The sequence below is a fragment of the Onychostoma macrolepis genome, unplaced genomic scaffold (assembly GCF_012432095.1).
Source record: "Onychostoma macrolepis isolate SWU-2019 unplaced genomic scaffold, ASM1243209v1 Scaffold200, whole genome shotgun sequence".
Taxonomy (NCBI): domain Eukaryota; kingdom Metazoa; phylum Chordata; class Actinopteri; order Cypriniformes; family Cyprinidae; genus Onychostoma; species Onychostoma macrolepis.
Genome location: NW_026704710.1, coordinates 148 through 8023, shown reverse-complemented (window position 1 = coordinate 8023; position 7876 = coordinate 148). Strand labels below are relative to the sequence as shown.

Here is a 7876-nt window from a genome sequence, read left to right as displayed (position 1 = left end):
TTATAAACACACACACACGGTCTGGCATTTGTGGTTTATGGGGACTCTCCATAGGCGTAATGGTGGTTTTATACTGTACAAACTGATATATACTTATATATATATATATATATTTTTATATAACTGTATAGAATCCATGTGGAATAATACTATCACATACAAACAGAAGAAAGTTGTGTAATTGTAAATGATCTGTCTAATTTCCCTCTGGTCAGAGAGGCAGAGCTGCTTTTGTTATTTCTGCATTTCTAAAACAGGTCAGAAGATGAAGTTGGCTTGCATTTGTCTTTCTTTAATAATTTCAGGTCAGAGTGAGAAAGGGCAGGAGGTAGAGAGGCACAGAAGACAACCATCCCTGTCTGGGGTTCCCGCACTGATCACATGTGAACGGGTTCTCTCCAGTGTGGATGATCATGTGTCTCTTAAGGGTTGCTGATTGTGTGAAACTCTTCCCGCACTGATCACATGTGAACGGTTTCTCTCCAGTGTGGATCCTCATGTGAACATTGAGATTCTTCTTGCTTGTCAAACTCTTTCCACACTGAGTGCAGGTGAAACTTTTCTTGACTTTTCTTTTCAGTAAAGATCCTCTTTCAGTCTGTGAGCGAGTTTTTTCTCCAATTTTGACATGATGTGGTTTCTCCATTAGATCTGAAAATTAAGTTTAAAAAAAACAATATAAATAAATTAAATTAAATAAAATTAATCTGAGAAATGTGAACTAAAAGCAGACAATGGCTACACACAATTATGATCATTGACACATTTTTACAAAATAAGGTACAATTATCTATATAAAAAAATACAGACACTAATCCAATGTTTCTGTAGCAAGAACTATTTGATGTTTAATCAAATCCACAATTATAATATTATAAACATAATATTAACATTAATATAATATACTAAAATATTATTATGTATTTAACAATTTTTCTATTATAAACTAATTAACTGGCAAGTATTCTTCACTCAACACAATTTCCATTCCATTTCTTCATTTTTAAAGATAAAGTATTTTTTTATGGCAACACCCAGGAAGTGACATCATTTGAACATTTGAGTTTTAGTCCATATTTTGTACCCTGAGATAGAAAGTCTCCCCTATATTATTTATTTGACTTTTTTTCATTTAATTTTTTACAACTCCTAGAGTACTTTTCTGCTATAAACACTAAATCTGATGAACTGCTGATCAATTTAAATGTTCTTCAGCCTCACTGATGAAGGATCAAGTATAAACACCAACCTGTTTGTTCTTCAGTGTGTTTCATTCTGCAGGGTTCTGGATCTCTCATGTTCTCTCTGTCCTTCAATAAACTCTGTCTCTGCAGATTTCACTTCTTCCTGATGCTCTGATGCTCGTCTTCAATTGTAGACTGATGGGAATATTCCAGCATTTATTGCTGAACTGCAGTGGGAGGAGCTTCACTGAAGGTGTGCTTGTTGTGGGAGGAGCTTCACTGAAGGTGTGCTTGTTGTGGGAGGAGCTTCACTGAAGGTGTGCTTGTTGTGGGAGGAGCTTCACTGAAGGAGGAGCAGATCTGCCCAAATTAAATATTACATTCATATTTAGTCATTTTGCAGACGCTTTTATCCAAAGCGACTTACAATTGGGGAATACATAAAGCGATTCATCTTGAAGAGGCAATCAGACAGACAAAGTGCTTGTAACACCAAGTCTCAGGCATTGTTTAAATAAGTACAAGCTAGCAAGGGAAGGAATAAATAAAGAGAGAGAGTTTTTTTTTTTAAGTTTAGGATGAAGTCAAGTAGTGTCGAAAGAGATGAGTTTTCAGCTGTTGCTTGATGATTGACAGGGATCCAGCACTCCGAATATGGGTGGGAAGATCACTCCACCAGCCAGGAATGGTGAACGAGAATGTTCTGGAGAGTGATTTTGAGCCTCTCTGTGATTGTACCACGAGGCGTCGCTCACTAGCAGATCTCAGACTTCTGGAGGGGATGTAGATTCTTAATAGTGAGTGCATGTAGGCGGGTGCTGAGCCTGTGGTTGTTCTATAAGCAAGCATCAGTGTCTTGAACTTGATGCGAGCTGCGATTGGTAGCCAATGCAATGAGATAAAGAAAGGTGTAACATGGGCTCTTTTGGGCTCGTTGAAGACCAGTCGTGGCGCCGCATTCTGAATCATTTGTAGAGGTTTGACTGTGTTTGATGGAAGTCCAGCCAGAAGAGCATTGCAGTAGTCCAGCCTAGAAATGACAAGGGCCTGGACAAGAAGTTGTGCAGCATGCTCCGTCAGAAAGGGCCTAATCTTTCTGATGTTGTGTAGTGCAAAGAAAAATAAGATAAATAAGTTATTAAAGATAAATAAGTTATTACACATTATTTGTGTAATAATTTACCTATTTTAAATAGTAATGTTCACCAATCTATCCACCTAATGAAGTAACTATTAAGTTAATTAAACACTGCTTTTTATACTAATTCACAACTTATATCTCTTTTTACTTTAAAACAATTTCATCTATATATTTTAATTCTTACATTTATATTACCTCTTATTAATTTAATTAATTAAAACACAATTACCAAATATAAACAATGTAAGAAAAAAAAAAAGAAAGAATAAACATGGAAGTAAAATTTTAACACTGACGATCTTGGCACTAAGTTCAGTCAGGCTTTTTTCAAATATGTGGTATCACTGGCGTTTTATTACACATGTAAATATGTGATATTGTGGATTCTGTCCTTGTGTGTGTATTTGTATGTTGTTATTGTTGTGTTTTTTGTTTGGACCGAGTGTGTCCTTAATAAAGTTTTGATTGATAACACATTTGCAAGGTACAAATAGACCACCAATTGAGTTTAACCTATCAGTTTGTTTTTGTATGTTTTAGTTTTAACATAGTTTATCACATATTCATTAAATAAATGCCATTATGATACTTATCTATATCTTGTAATGCCACAATGCCACAATAACTGATTGTGTCGTTTGCTTAAGTCAGTTGACAGCAATAAAATGAGCTTAATGTGGCAATTTACAGATCTGAAGTCATCAGCATAATGAATGAGGTGAAAACAGGATCTGTTGATTTTCACCAGCTAATGTTAATGCTAATGTCTTGTAGAAACCACATTCATGTTCTTTATGTGGAAAGAGATTTTCACTGCTGTAAAGGTTAAAACTACATCAGAAAATACATACTGGTGTGAGAGATCATACAGGTGCATCTCAATAATGGCGTGGAAAAGTTAATTTATTTCAGTTATTCAACTCAAATTGTGAAACTCGTGTATTAAATCAATTCAATGCACACAGACTGCCAAAAGCACCAAAAGTTGGTTAAATGACCATGCTGTTGGTGTGCTTGACTGGCCAGCAAACTCACCAAGACCCTTCGGTATTGTCAAGAGGAAAATAAGAAACAAGAGACCAAAAAGTGCAGATGAGCTGAAGGCCACTGTCAAAGAAACCTGGGCTTCCATACCACCTCAGCAGTGCCTCCATGCCACGCCGAATTGAGGCAGTAATTAAAGCAAAAGGAGCCCCTACCAAGTATTGAGTACATATACAGTAAATGAACATACTTTCCAGAAGGCCAACAATTCACTAAAAATGTTTTTTTTTTCTTTTTTTTTTTTATTGGTCTTATGAAGTATTCTAATTTGTTGAGATAGTGAATTGGTGGGTTTTTGTTAAATGTGAGCCAAAATCATCACAATTAAAATAACCAAAGACTTAAACTACTTCAGTCTGTGTGCATTGAATTTATTTAATACACTAGTTTCACAATTTGAGTTGAATTACTGAAATAAATGAACTTTTCCATAACATTCTAATTTATTGAGATGCACCTGTATGTGGTGCGGAAAATGCAAAGTGCATTAAAAGTGGTTGAAGAATGGTCATTTCAGTGTGGGTTCAAATTCTCTCATGGAAAATAAAAACAAAGGTAGTCCTCTTCACTAACAAAAGGAAAGGAGTTGACACCAAAATCATAATCTAGAACAGGTGTCTAAAATAAGATTTCTAGGTATGTGGTTAGACAGTAAACTTACATGGAAAGAACACATTAAAGGGATGGACAATAAATGCAAGAAAGTGTTGAAAATAATTAGATGTGTGGCATCAAGAACAATTTACATAATGTTAATCAGATCTATACTGGACTGGCTGTGCAGTATATGGCTCTGCAGCAAAGACACATCTTGGAAAATTAGAAAAAATTCAAGCACAGGCATTAAGGATACGTTGTGGGGCGATAGGTCATCTCCCGTTTCAGCGTTACAAGTAGAATTGGGTGACATGCCTCTCAATTTAAGAAGACAACAGTTAACTGCAGTATACTGGGCAAATTTAATGGCTCAGAATAACTCACATGTTGGGAGTATGGATAACGGGAATGTAACAGTTTTAGATGGATAACTGAAGGTTTAGTAGAATAATTAGGTATTAATGGATTAAGTATTGTCCCTAGAATGACCTTATCAGCAGTTGTGGATTCTGCCTCAACCTACAGTTGATCTAAAAATGCTAGAAACAGGCAGAAAGTGTCACGGATCCGTCTGGCACTCCTCCACATCATCACTGAGCACCCTCACCTGAATTCTAATCACGCTCACCTGCACCTCATCACCTCTGTCATCAACCCCTGCATATAAGCTCTCACATCAGTCACTATCACTGTCTGATCTTGTACGTTACCTCTACAACCAAGACTGACTTGTTGAGTATAGACCTTTCAAGATAGTTACCCTTTATGTCTTACCTCCTGTCTCTGCTCCTTGTGTCCTCATCTCCTCCCAGATCGTCTGTCTCCAAGTTCCGTGTGCATCCTGTGGATTCCCTCGTCTCGTCCTCCCTGCAACTCTGTGGAAAAGAGATTCGTCATCATTAGTCTCGCCCTCATCGGTGTTCACACAAGAAGTCTTATACTCACCTCTAGTCATCTGTTCGTCTCTCAGTCTGCCTCATTCTGTTTAATAAACTCCATCTGGTTATCACTCACCTCTGTGTCCGGCCATACATGTTATAGAAAGAAGGAATGAGTGAATTTGAGCAAATCCGGGTAAGGGAATATTTGTGGATAGAGTATGGACATTTCATACAAGTGTACGCCGATGCATTGAAAAATCCAGATAATGATCAAGTAGCTATAGCATGTCATTCCTAAATTACTCATTTCCAGAAAAGTAAGGATTTCAAATGAGTTATCAGTTTTTTCAGGAGAGTTAATTTCAATAATCATGGCTTAAAGGTGGATAAGTGAAGCAGGTTTAAAGGAGGTTTTAGTATGCTCAGATTCTAGTTATGCTCTCTTGAGTATTGAAGAAAAATATTCAGTCACCAGACAAGATTTAATAGTTGAAATTTTGCAATTGTAGAAAGGGCGAGTAATATTCATGTGGGTTCCAGCCCGTGTGGAAGTGAAAGTTAATGCAGCAGCAGACAGACTGGAGAAACAAGCTGTGATGGACACCAGTATAGAAATGACAGTATCATATAGCAGATATGAAATTAAAACAATAATAATAAAAAAATAAAAAAAATAACAAATAATGCAAAGATGGCAACATCAGTGGGAAATGGAAAACAAATGAAGACATATGTATTCAATACAGCCACAAGTGGGAATAGAAGAGAGGAAAACATACTATCCAGACTTAGAATAGGCCACACTGGACTTAATAAATCAAAGAAGTTAAAAGTTAATGTCTAAGCATCCAACAGGTCTCTGTGATTGGTGTGGAGGAAGTGAAACGCTTGAACATGTCATGATGCATTGTGGGAGGTTTATGGAGGATAGAGAACAGTTATTAGAAGAGTTTAGGAAGATATTATTATTATGAAATACGTATTAAAGGCAGGCACAATAGCTGATGTCTATCGTTTTCTTAAGTCTGTTCACACCAATAAAATGAGCTTAATGTGGCAATTCACGGATCTGAAGTCATCAGCATAATAAATGAGGTGAAAACAGGATCTATTAACATGAAATAAAGAGGATTTTCAGCAGCTGATAATATTGATGAGCTTCAGAGTATAAACACTCATTAAACAAGCCATTCAGGATCAGCAGCAGATCATCTCACTTTTTATACAAGTATGTGGATAGTGATTATTTCCATACGAATATTTGTTGAAAGACTATAAAACTGCTCTATTAAAGCGTAATATGATCGTCTCATAAAATGATACAGAACATATATCAGTAATATAAAGACTGACACTAATGATAATGATATCACTGAAATTTGTTGCATATTGTTTTAGTTTGATTCATAGCATGAACTAGTAACTGGATCACAAACACATCTTTTTGGTATGTCCAGAAACTGACAAATTATAAAACCTTTAAAAATAAGGGAAAAGTTAATCTTCCGAAATGAGCAATATCTTCTCAGGTAAAAGTTATCAGATCCGTGTCTAGGGACAAGCGGGCCATCACACGGCTCTGACCTCTTCAGCCTGTTTGTATCCTATGATTTGATTTGTTGTTGTCGCTTATCTTCACGAGGATCTTGTCTTCGGAAAATATTATTTTATTCACTTACGTCAGAAACAGCGAATCCTTTTTAAAACTGGCCGTTGTTCCCACTACATTGCATTGTTATATTTCAGAAAATGTTTTACCCGCCAACTAGCGACTGACACTGTTACATATACTCGCCAACGACGATTTTTACTCGCATTTGGCGCTTGGCGAGTGTTAATTTTAGGCCCTGTTTCTAGGAATAAATCGTTATTTTTGCATAGGTGGTTTGAAAGGAATATATACTGTGTTTTGTTATAGATATGTTCTATGAGAGTGGAAACATTCTGTCTTATGAAGACTTTATGCATGTTTACAACTTTTCCATCCCCTTTAAAGTGCCCCTATTATGCCATTTTTTAGGTTGCTAATATTGTTGTATGAGTCTCCTAAAACAGGTTTACGTGCATCCAAGGTCAAAAAACAGTTTAGTTTTCTCAAAAAATAGCTTTAATTTTACCTCATTTCTAAATGATTCCTAAACGACTGCAAGCGAAGCAGTTCAAGAATCAGTCTCTCTAAACCCCGCCTTTCCGTGAGCACTCGCTGCTGTGATTGGTCAGATGGCACAGTCCTTTGTGATTGGTCTACACGCGAATAACAGCCATGGGCCATGACACACTGCATGAAAGTAAATATTCGAAAAGGCATAATAGCACTTTAAAGAATTTCAACAAGTGGCTAAAGCTATTCCAAATGGGTTGATACAACTAATAAATAATCACCTCTCTTTTGGAAGCAATTAAAGGATATTTCCAGAATTAAATGTTGATGTTATTGAAATATTTTCTTCATCTTGTAATAATAAAAATATTAGAAAAATTTTGCAATCAAAACATAAAATTTCCCCTTGAGGAAAATTATTTTGGAATGCAACAATTTCTGAGATTAATTGGAAAACGATCTGGTCAAATCCTTACGAATTTTGTATTTTGAATAAAGTTAAAGAGGTGCATTTCAGAATACATCACAAAATGTACCCATGTAAAGTAGCTCTTTCTAAATTCATGGACATTGACAATGCTTGCAGTTTCTGTAACACGCACGAGGAAGACTTGTGTCATTTGTTTCATAATTGTGATTTGTCTCTTAGATTTTGGTCTGATGTTAGTGCCTTTCTATTTCTGCAAAGAAATGTTAATTATATGCTATCTTTAAAATATGTTATTTGTACTTTTTCACAAAAATTAAAATGATTATGCCGTTAAATTTTAAATTTTGCAAGGTAAATATTATATTCATACACACAAATTTGTGAAATGCATACCAAACTGTAATCTATTTTTATCAGAAATGGAAATTTTGAAAAAGTCTCTAATGCAAATTAATAACAAAAAAATTACATATTGTTAGATTTCATGGAGATTTGTTT

At 35.6% G+C, this 7876-nt stretch overlaps 1 long non-coding RNA gene across 1 annotated transcript; it reads right to left on the bottom strand.

Moving 5' to 3' along the window:
• Positions 1 to 434: 434 nt before the first annotated feature.
• On the bottom strand, positions 435 to 5743 carry LOC131535246 (uncharacterized). Its single transcript, XR_009269587.1, has 4 exons — positions 4912 to 5743; positions 4741 to 4841; positions 1250 to 1544; positions 435 to 651 (listed from the first exon to the last, which is right to left on the bottom strand). It is a non-coding gene; the product is annotated as an uncharacterized LOC131535246 (long non-coding RNA).
• Positions 5744 to 7876: the final 2133 nt, after the last annotated feature.